This window comes from Triticum dicoccoides, chromosome 1A, assembly GCF_002162155.2.
Source record: "Triticum dicoccoides isolate Atlit2015 ecotype Zavitan chromosome 1A, WEW_v2.0, whole genome shotgun sequence".
Lineage (NCBI taxonomy): Eukaryota > Viridiplantae > Streptophyta > Magnoliopsida > Poales > Poaceae > Triticum > Triticum dicoccoides.
Window position 1 is genome coordinate 560,784,803 of NC_041380.1, and position 10,924 is coordinate 560,795,726.

The 10,924-nt window shown below is 47.8% G+C and overlaps 1 long non-coding RNA gene across 1 annotated transcript; it reads right to left on the reverse strand.

The window, feature by feature from the left end:
• Window positions 1–742: 742 nt before the first annotated feature.
• On the reverse strand, window positions 743–8,610 carry LOC119289888. Its single transcript, XR_005141642.1, has 9 exons — window positions 8,174–8,610; window positions 7,730–8,070; window positions 6,433–6,712; window positions 5,567–5,947; window positions 5,300–5,483; window positions 4,358–4,952; window positions 4,147–4,276; window positions 1,061–1,243; window positions 743–957 (listed from the first exon to the last, which is right to left on the reverse strand). It is a non-coding gene; the product is annotated as an uncharacterized LOC119289888 (long non-coding RNA).
• Between the last annotated feature and the right edge of the window lie 2,314 nt (window positions 8,611–10,924).

A 10,924-nucleotide genomic window follows, 5' to 3' on the forward strand; every position in this document is an offset into this window, starting at 1 on the left:
GACGAGGGGGTACGAGGTGGCTTCTTTTACCTAACTTGCATCGTACGTGTAGATCTCCCCGCTCACAAAGTAGCGATGATGTGATGGAAATGGAGCTAGAGGCACAACCTAGAATTAAGCATACGAGTATAAGGAACAGATGGAGACGAGGCCATTTTCTTTATGTTTGCCTAGGATCTAAAGATCAATGATCATGTGTTAATATCTTTTGATTATTGATCAATTTCTATTTGTTTCTTTGTTTGTTCCGTAGCAACGCACGTGTATTATGCTAGTATATGTACTAGAGGTTGGGGCGCCACCGGTGGCGCCGCCTAAGCGGTGACTCTGCGGTGCCAGGTATGCCTTCGCCCATTCAGCTACTTTGTTCACCTCTTGTTAGCACATATACACGACAATGGTGAGCTCTTTGATCCAAAGAGAAAAGCATTACAAGCAATGCAAATGAATCTCGTCTCTTTCCATATAAGTGAAACTGTAGCACATCACTAACAAACTGCAGCTTAGCTGCTTTTCGGGTGTGGATAAGTAAAACTCTTGCAAGAGCGTTTACGGACTGACAGCTCCACAATTTTTTACTCCCTGCTCCGCGTCCAACACCCTCACCTAAGGCCTTGTTCGGTTAGGCATGGATTGGAGGGGTTTGAAAGGGATTAAATCCCTTGCAAGTCAAAATCTCCCTCAAACCTCCCCAATCCCCTTCAATCCCTGTGGTGAGGGGATTAAACGAACATGGCCTAAAGGAGATGCAAGGCGATATCAGGACAGGAAGGGTGGTGGCTGCTCGCCGGAGCAGGACCAGCCGATGTGCGTGACTGGAGCCACCGGCTACATCATCCAGTGGCTCGACCACACCCGCTTCGGCAGGGCCACCGTGTCCACGCCACAGCGTGGGACCCAGATGCACCAATGTTGAAAATCAATAAATAATGGAACATATTCAATTGTGTAGCAAACCTGCAATGCACCAAATATGATAAAAACTGGTATCAACCCAATTATTTTCCTTATAGAAACTTCCAAGTAAGGTGTAAGTCTTTTGTACATGATAATATTGCACCTTCTGTCCGTCCTTTCCTCTCTTCTAATGGCCATTCATTATAAATCCTTGTCACGGATGATGCTACTGATCAGAAAGATATTAATCTCACACGAAGTTCCTTCTCTTCAAATGTCCAACGTTTGACCAATCCAGCACAAAGAATGATGATGCTAGTTGCTAGCATAGATCTACTTTATCAGACTGAACAATTTTTCAGTTGTTAATCTCTGAAAATGCAGAATGCTTGTTCTGAAACATAGAACTTGTGTGGTGTTGCTCCGTACAGGAATTGCTTGTATGCATTCCTAAATAGTGGACAGGTGGTAGCTAGACTGAAGCTCGCTTGTGAAACATCAGTCATAAACATGTAGACGACCATGGTTTAACCAGTGAAGGGGCTAAAATTCAGTAGCCCAAATTAGGATTACACTTGACCTTTTCTATAGAGAAACCTAGGTACTGTAGTAGATGTGTTTAGGTGGTAGAAACTAGGGTTCTACCCGGTCTAGGGTGTAGCCTGTAAGGAAAGGAGGGAGGAGGTCGGAGGAGATTGCGCGGCGGCCGGCGGCTGGGCGCCGTCCTTGCGGCTGGTGCGACGGCGGCAGACGCAAGAGGCGGCTAGGGTTTAGGTCTCCCGGCTCCCTAAGGGAAGCTGAGAAAATATTGATTGCTTCTTACTTGATTAGATTGATACATCTCCTCTCCTTATATAAAGAGGTTTACTTGACTCTTAAGCAAACGATCCTAATACGATAAGATAATTGGGCTAAGCCCCTAATAATGATTAAGATACTTGGGCCATAACCCACTTGGCTAAGCCCCTAATATGCTGGTCATAACACTTCTCCCCGCCTGCACAAACAGCTCGTCCTCGAGCTGTAAGGTGGGGAAGCGCTTGCTGAACTCCTCGAGGTGATCAACCAGCGTCAAACACCTTCGCGACAGCTGGGGCGGCAAGGTCGGCAGCGACGACGTCCTCCGGAATGTAGTCTGCAACCTCCAGGTAGAAGAGTCGTGGGCAGGCGTGGCCGGGCGTGTAGGGCTCGTCGCAGTTGAAGCACAACCCTTGGCGGCGACGCTCGAGTAGCTCGACTGAGGTGAGCCAGTGGAACGGGCGTGCCGCGGTCGCGGCGAGGGGTGCCGCAGAAGCCTGAGCAGGCCGACCCAGTGGCCCGGGACGGTGACTCCTGCTGGACGGCCACTGCGCGGCGCTCGAACGCGCGGGCGTAGTACATGGTCGTCTGGAGATCTTGGGGTCCCTGAAGCTCCACGTCCACGCGAATGTGATCCGAAAGTCCACCGACAAAGAGGTCGGCCCGCTGCTGCGCCGTCACGCCCGACGCGTGGCTTGCCAGGGCCTGGAAACGGTTAGCGAAGTACTGAATCGTGGAGGTGAAGGGAAGGCGGCCTAGCTCCGCCAGGCGGCTCCCGCGGATCGGGGGCCCAAAACGAAGGAGGCAGAGCTCGCGGAAGCGCTCCCAAGGGGGCATGCTGCCCTCGTCCTGCTCAAGGGCGTAGTACCAGGTCTGTGCCGCGCCACGGAGGTGGTAAGAGGCGAGCCAGGTGCGCTCGTGCGCTGCCCGCGAAAGAACTGGTCGCATTGGTTGAGCCAGTTGAGGGGGTCCTTCGTGCCGTCATAGGTGGCGAAGTCAATCTTGGCGAACCGCGGCGGTGTCTGGGTCGGAGTGCCGTGTTGAGCTGGCTCAGAGGTGCGGAGCAGCGAGGCAGGTGGCGCCTGGTCGGAGTACTCCGGGTAGGGACCCGCGGAGCCGGATGGCCTGTCGAACTGTGGAAACGGGGTCGGCTGCTTCGGAGCCGTGGTGTAGACTGGCGATGGCGAAGACCCAGCCGCCCAAGCTGGTAGTGGCAACGGGGAGGGCGGGAACCGGACCTGTTGTATCGGCAAGCCGGCCGGTGACGGCAGTCCGGAGCTGGGCAGAGGTGGCGCCTGGAGTTGCAGCGGCTGTTGTGGAGAGTGGGCGGACGCGGCGGTAGCCGCGGTGGCAGTAGGGGGCCACTGCGGCCAGAGGGGAGCCGCGGCTAGGGGCGGCTGCAGGTGCAGCAGCGGCGGTGGCAGCCCGCTGTGGTGCCCCGCCTGGAACGGCAGCAGTGGTGTCCTGCCAATTGCAGGCGCGCCCTGGGACGGCCACGGCAGCCAGAGCTGGGCCGCGGCTGAGGGCGGCTGTAGGTGCAGCAGCGATGGAGGCCCGCTGGTGTGTCCCGCCTGGAACGGCAGCAGGGGCATCCCGCTCGGGCCAGATGCGTTCTGGATCGGCCAGTGCAGCGCCGGATGGCTGTAGGCGGGGGCGCAGCCGGCGGGGTGGCGTGCGGGCTGGCCAGGTATAGGGCGATGCCCTGGACGGCCGTCACGAGGTCCCGCAAGGTGCTGGACATCTCCTCCGGCATGAAGACGAGGATCGTCGACGGCGGCGCAGAGGTGATCGGGGCCGGCGGCGTTCGGGACCCGGCCATGGTCATCGAGGCGGTGGTGATGATGGGCAGCGGAGGCGTGGGTGGGGATGACGACATGATCGAACCTGAGTCTCTGGATACCAAATTGGTAGAAACTAGGGTTCTACCCGGTCTAGGGCGTAGCCTGTAAGGAAAGGAGGGAGGAGGTCGGAGGAGATTGTGCGGCGGCCCGCGGCTGGGCGCCGTCCTTGCGGCTGGTGCGACGGCGGCGGACACAAGTGGCAGCTAGGGTTTAGGTCTTCCGTCTCCCTAAGGGAAGCCGACAAATATTGATTGCTTCTTGCTTGATTAGATTGATACATCTCCTCTCCTTATATAGAGAGGTTTACTTGACTCCTAAGCAAACGATCCTAATACGATAATATAATTGGGCTAAGCCCCTAATAATGATTAAGATACTTGGGCCATAACCCACTTGGCTAAGCCCCTAATATGCTGGTCATAACATTAGGTTAGTAGGTCGTAGCAAATGCAAAATCATGCTCAGTAAGGCCATGTATAGATGTATGCTAGTTACATTAGCACATACATACATGGAGAGAATTAATTTACCAATAATGTCAAGTGCTACCTTCTGCCTTTAATTGTAACTGAAAAAGCTCTGCTCTGAAAGTATGGTTGTGATCAATCACCTGTTCCGTTGTCTTTTTCTTCTCAAACTTGAAAAAAAAAACATGTGATTTTGCTCAACCTGGCCATCATAAAACCAAATACATCGACCAATCATGTCTTTAAAGCAAAAGAGCACCCTCCCAATCAAATCTGCTACAGCAGAAAGGAACATACACTACGTAAGAACTTGGAAGAAGGAACAAATTAATTAGGCCAGGAACCATATCTTACAGCAGGCCAAGTAAAAGGGTGTAGTCGTGTTGGACGCCATAGCAGGCAAGCGGACCACCACCGATATGCGGTACCATGACATGACCATGCTCTTGACCTACAGCACAGTCGTCGCGCCGTCCTCCTCGATCTGCAGGGCTTCCCTCCTCGCCGTCAAGCCGATGGTATATATATTTGTTAAAAGACCATGAGAATATTAGTAAGTGGGCTTATTCATTGAAACAGATAAATAGATAAGTAATAATCGCTTCAACTTTGAATGGAAGTCAAAGGTAAGGTACTGATTAACATCCTACAAGATGATAATCACAAATAGGAATAGCTACACACACAGAGAGAGACCATGAGAATATCAGTAAGTGGGCTTCAACCCAAAGGCATTTTTCTCGCATCAATATTGGAATCCACTGCACTGATTGCCTTCTCTGTATGTCTTTAGCATATTTGCTAGCACCGAAATCTATAGGGAAAATTTTATGACGCAGACTATGAAAGAAAAGCATGAAGCACAGTACAACATAATTAGCTCACCGCTTCGTATGATCTCAGGTCAGTGTCATACTCTGATCTTCTTTAATTCCAAAGGCAAATGCTTCTGCAAAAAATTATCATTGAAGCAATCATATCAGAAATTCGTGAAATTGATTTATAGTGTGTACATCAAGAACAAGGAAAAAAGGAACATAAATGGGCATAGGATGCGTAGGCCATAGGATGTTCAGGACCAGTTTTAGCACCAGCAATCCCATCCATCTCCGAGAATGGATCCTGCATACGTATGCAATCTAAAGATTAAAAGTATCATATGCATTTGAAGCTGCAATTCCCATATCAAATAATGGATTTGCAAGTTTCCCTAAATACCAAGCAAAAAAATTTGGTTTTGTCAAAGCAAGATATAGAATGAGTAAAGCAATTCATATGTTCAAGAAAGGAAAATACCAGACTGACTACACAAGCATGGTATAAACTTCGTCGTTGCAAATTTGTGTTGATGCTCCTGTAAGGCTGTAACTTCAAACATCAATTCATGTTGCATTTTCTCGATGCATTCCCGGCAACTGTCCAGGACGGAAGTCATGCTACATATCAAGATTCCATCACATAGATCAACAAAACCTAAAACCTACAGAAAGATCAAACATAATTAGTTTGGAGAACACTCTGAAAATTGATATGGAATGTCATCAGCGACAGTGCATACAGAACCTGCATATGGGCCAGTATAGGGTCTGTATTGGCACTCTGATTCATGTTTTAACTTGCAATAATAAGGATACATTCGCAAGCATCCAAAGTTCTGGAACTTGGACATAAACTCTAGAGAGGCGCCAACCTTCTCCAAAGCAGGGCATCTTATGTTACCCAATTCACTCCTGCAAGTTGGGCGGCCATTATTTTATTTTTTTGAAAACGGGCAAAAGATTTGCCACGTATATTAATTAAGAGAGAATAGAGTTTGTGTTACAAACACCCCTTAACAATACACGGAAGAATCACTCTCCCGGCATGATGGACCCTAGCTTCTTTTGGGCGGCCATTATGAACCCTTGGCTTGCATTCAGAACAAATGGTTTGACCATTGGAGCACTGCATGCAGAAATGTGACAAAATAGTTAAAGTACCTCTAGAGTCTAAACACATTCATAACTTTCTTTCTGAGCTTAAGAATATGTAGTGTAAATTCAAAATAGTCATGAGATATCAGACCCTCCTAGTAGAATAATTTCACAAGGAACACTCTCAACAACATTGAAAATAAAAAAGGAGAGTGCTGCAATCTGTAAGTCCAAAATGTTTGCAGGGAGCTAGTCAGAGGTCGGCGTGATGCATGGGGTGGTTAATAGAAAGGAAGGGATGTCACCTATTAGTGTGAAAGTGATTCATAGAAAAAGGTTACAAACCAAAACCCTATTTTAGCTTTGCCTACCTTGGTTGGCAATTTCATATTCTTTTGCAACTGGATATTCTAATATATCGGCATACACATAGAAAGCCAAAAGCCTAGAATAAGGCTAGTATGATGCAACCGAGATGCTATAGTTAAATGTGATTAGTTCAGCAAGAAGACATACCCGATGAATTGGAGGATACATGGGAACCAAACACACAGGGCATTCCAATATCTCATGTACATTTGTAGAAACTATGACATTTGGTTTCCCTGAATGCTCGATAACATCACCGACGAGTTCTGTGACATTTGAATATCCCATTCTTTGGAGGCTCGATAACTTCAGCACCAATGTTGTCAAGATAGGCAATCGATGTCGCGACCAAACTTATAGATAAAATCATGTATGGATGAGAAATATTTAGGCTTGGAAGCAAATAGCAAGATAACATGATTTAATCCTGGGTGCAAAAAATGCCATGTCAAGCTCAAAGGATGGCTGGAACCTGATATAACTCTCAAGACAAGTATTATCATTAACATCACATCACGGCGGTACATAAAACTGATACATCAACCTGATAACATGAATTAAATAAAGGATCTATCATGAGTACTTGTACCCACTATACAGAGAACATTTCTCTCTATCAAATAAGTAACCTCATAGTAGATTGAATAGATTTTTGGAAGAAAAACTTGATCCAGTCCATGGGGTACCACGGAATAAAATTGTTGGGGTACTGAAAAAACCCCATTGATTTCAGCAAACATCATTCCTCGAAGTGAGGAATATTCAGTCCAAAACTACATCAAGTCACAATAGCAGTCTTCCATCCATTTGCAACAAATCAGTGTTATGATCAATACAAACATCAAATGGAAGGAACACATGATCGAGTTCAAGCAGAGGCAGAGTTGAATCGTCCGCATGGACATGAACAGGATCTGCCACAGTCTAGACTCTACAAGACTGAAATTAAATCATGTCGATGTGAAAATCAAACTCCAACTGAGCATTGCATGTAGATTTTTACATTATTTTGCATTGTGGTAAGTACAATCAGGAATTGGTTGATTCTTGCTTATTTCTAATCGATGAACAAAATCTTATAGTTCAAGTTTCATCATCAGAACTCAAGTTAAAGAAGGTCCTTGCTAGAAAATCCTGTGTATGCTCCACAGTTTTATCATGGTCAACTAAGATCAACCATCCAATCATACGTAATCATGTTTAGAGCTAACAGATGACTAATCTTCAATTCTTGATCCCCTTAATCTGAACTGTAACAATCCGATTACAGCTGCAGTGTCGAAATAGAACCTTTCAGATGGTCACTGGGCAACAGAATCAACAGGTAGAATTTCAATTCAGTAGCAATTTTTCATTTTAGACAGATTCATGGACCATGATTCAGCTACTAAACCAACTTCGAAACCCTAGAAATTAAGGGAGAGGGAGAGTGGGAAGACCATACCGTCAAGAAGGCTGCTGCCGGGGACGAGGGGCCGAGTGAAGCCACATATGGCGTCATAACCGTCGCCAACGAGCTAGCAGCACTAGTACAGGAAGAAAATGGGGATCCTGGCGACGGCGTAAGTCGTGTGTGAGGGAGATGGAGGGTAGCAACGTCGCGAGCTTCCTGTGAATCTCTGGCTGAAAGCATCGAGCGGGCCACCCGCACTGGCCGGCGCGTCCATGGGTCATTGGAGCTCAGCGTCTCTCCGAGCCGCGCGAGGCATAGGCGGGAGTCTCGCTGCTCCGACCCGCATCCACTAGCTGGCCACAAACATTCTCGTCCCATCCTCCATGGTTGGGCTGGTGAAGAGAGAGGAGATGAGGCGAGCGAGGCCGATGACGGCCGATGGATCAGGGCGTTATCGAGAGAAAAGGGTGAGACGAGAGAGAAAAGGGTGCTCACCTCAGGGAACCCGTGGAGATGCCTCCTCCGCGCGTGGAGGTTGTCCGGCGACGCCGCTGAGGAGGCCGCCGCCACGAGGCCCACAACCACCCCGAGCCTCCTGCACCAGATGCCGATCTAGTCGAGGTTGCTGGCGAAACGAGTGCGGGGCAGAGACGCGGGCGAGGAGGGATGGTCGCTGGTCGGGAGTTGCTTCACCAGTTGCTGGATCGGGCGGCCGCCTCCAGCAACGAGGCACACACAGATCGAAATCGCCGCCACCCGCGCGCAACCCCTCCGCCGGAGATGGAGTGCTGGCGCTCGAATCCCTGTCGCCAAGCTCGAGTTCGTTATTCCCCCACTCGTGGAGATGTCGAGGAGAAGAAGGGGAAGAGGCGAGGGAGTGGAGGCAAAGGTTGCGTGTGCGAGGAGAGGAAGACGAAAGTGAGGAGAGGGGGCGGCCGTATACGGACAGGCTAATCTGAGGAAAATATATCTGCCTCTCCCTATTCTTTTCTGGCCAATACGCGTGCGCGCTCAACAGTACAGCTTGCCGACTTGGCATGCGCGAGCATCCGCCCCTTGCGCGACTCTTATTGGGGTAAATATGTGTGATAAAAGACAGTAATGCATGCATATACTAAGCCAGTAAAACAATAGTTCCTGCAAATATAGCACAGCACAATAGTAATTGCAAAGAAAATTTTGTACTTGATTTTAGGTTATCTGAACATAACATATAATATATTTATATAGAAGTGACACTACACCACAACATTGATGGAAGGACAGAAAAACTGTCGGGAAAAGGCTATTTAAAGTGCAGATAAACTGCCGGGACAGTAGTTCTCCCGACAGATAGAACCGCCACGAGAATGGCTGTCGGGGATTACTTGTCCCGACAGTTTTTCTGCCCTGGCGCATGTATTTCCCGGCAGTTTATATTCTCCCGGCATATACCATTACTGGCAGTTTGGGGGCGGCGAGGGCACATCGCCTTTGGGGGCGGCGGCGAGGGCACAACAAACTCGATTTGGGGGCGATTTGAAAGAGGAGTCTGGGAGATTGGGGCCGAGTCTATACTTCGTTCGGTGCCAAAATTTTCGCCTCTCACGGGCCTACCCTCGCTAGCACGCACCTTGGCCCAATATTATTTCGGTCTCTCGCTAAAATACGGTCCCCGGCAGCTAATGGGCCATGGTTTGGTTGTCCCGACAGATAGTGTGCCCTTTAATGTGGACATGATTACCGGCAGTTTATGCGCCCTTGTTCGCCAAGTTCTACCGGCAGTTTTTCTACCCTAAAGTACTTCTACCGGCAGTAACAAGCTTTCCGGCAGATCTTTTTCCCTTATTCACATACTTCTCCCGGCAGTTAATTGCCCCCAATTAAGTGTTGTGGTGTAGTGTGAATACAATACCTTCGGCCTTTTAACTTCATCTCAACAGGTCTCCTCAATAATGATTGCACATGCAGGATGCACCCGGACCTCATCAATCTCTGTTCTATCGAAAGCTTTTAATATTGATCCTTCCCAAATTCTACCCTGCTCCTTTTCTAAAAAAACTACCCTGTTAGCAGCTACTGGATACCACTTTCCTTCAGTCATCTAATCTTTTGTATCGGGATCTAGTCGTTTAACTCGGAGTAAGACAGAAATAGATTAAGATTATGGCCATTCAAATGAAAAGCCTCACCAGCATGCATTTTACTATCTAAATAGCCATTGCTTACATATATAATTATATATGTTGCAACGAAAGCTCTTCACAAAATTAAAAATGTTTAGATATTTCTTAACTAGCATATCAATAAGAATTTAGGTAATCAGAAAATGTTCAGATCAAGAGTAGCATAATAGGGGATCATCCTTACAGGTTTTGAACCGGGATCTTGGACATGTTCATCCTAGAAATATCTGACAATGGAGGCCAATGATCCTGTTGGAGTGGGTCAATAAGAAATAAGCTCTTTACGATCATCTCTCTGAAGAACCATGTTGCTAACTGTAACTGATAAGAAAACAAATAAGTGGACACTATAAAATACTACCTATTGATACATCCATTTTGCATCATGTTTTTTTACTATTATTTATAATGTTTTTATCCATAATAATGCTTTTTGGAGTAATTATAATGCCTTTTCTCTCACAATTTGCAAGATACACACCAAGAGGGAGAATTCTGGCAGCTGGAAATCTGGACCTGAAAAAGCTACGTCAGGCCACCTATTCTGCACAACTCCAAATGAGTTGAAACTTCACGGAGATTTTTTATGGATTATTTAAGAAATATTGGATCCAATAATCACCAGAGGGGGCACCAGGTGGGCACAACCCACCTGGGCACGCCAGGCCCCCCAGGCGCGCCCTGGTGGGTTGTGGCCTCCTCGGCCCACCTCCGGTGTCCATCTTCTGGTTGATACGTCTTCAACGTATCTATAATTTATGAAGTATTCATGCTGTTATATTATCTATCTTGGATGTTTAATGGGCTTTATTATACACTTTTATATGATTTTTGGGACTAACCTATTAACCTAGAGCCCAGTGCCAGTTTCTGTTTTCTCCTTGTTTTAGAGTATCGCAGAAAAGGAAAACCAAACGGAGTCCAATTGACGTGCAACTTGACGGAGATCATTTTTGGAGCAGAAGAAGCGCACGGAGTACCGAAAGTAGGTCAGAAGAGTCTCGGGCTGCCCATGAGGGTGGGGGCGCGCCCACCCCCTAGGGTGCGCCCCCCTGCCTCATGGACAGCCCGGAACCCCCCC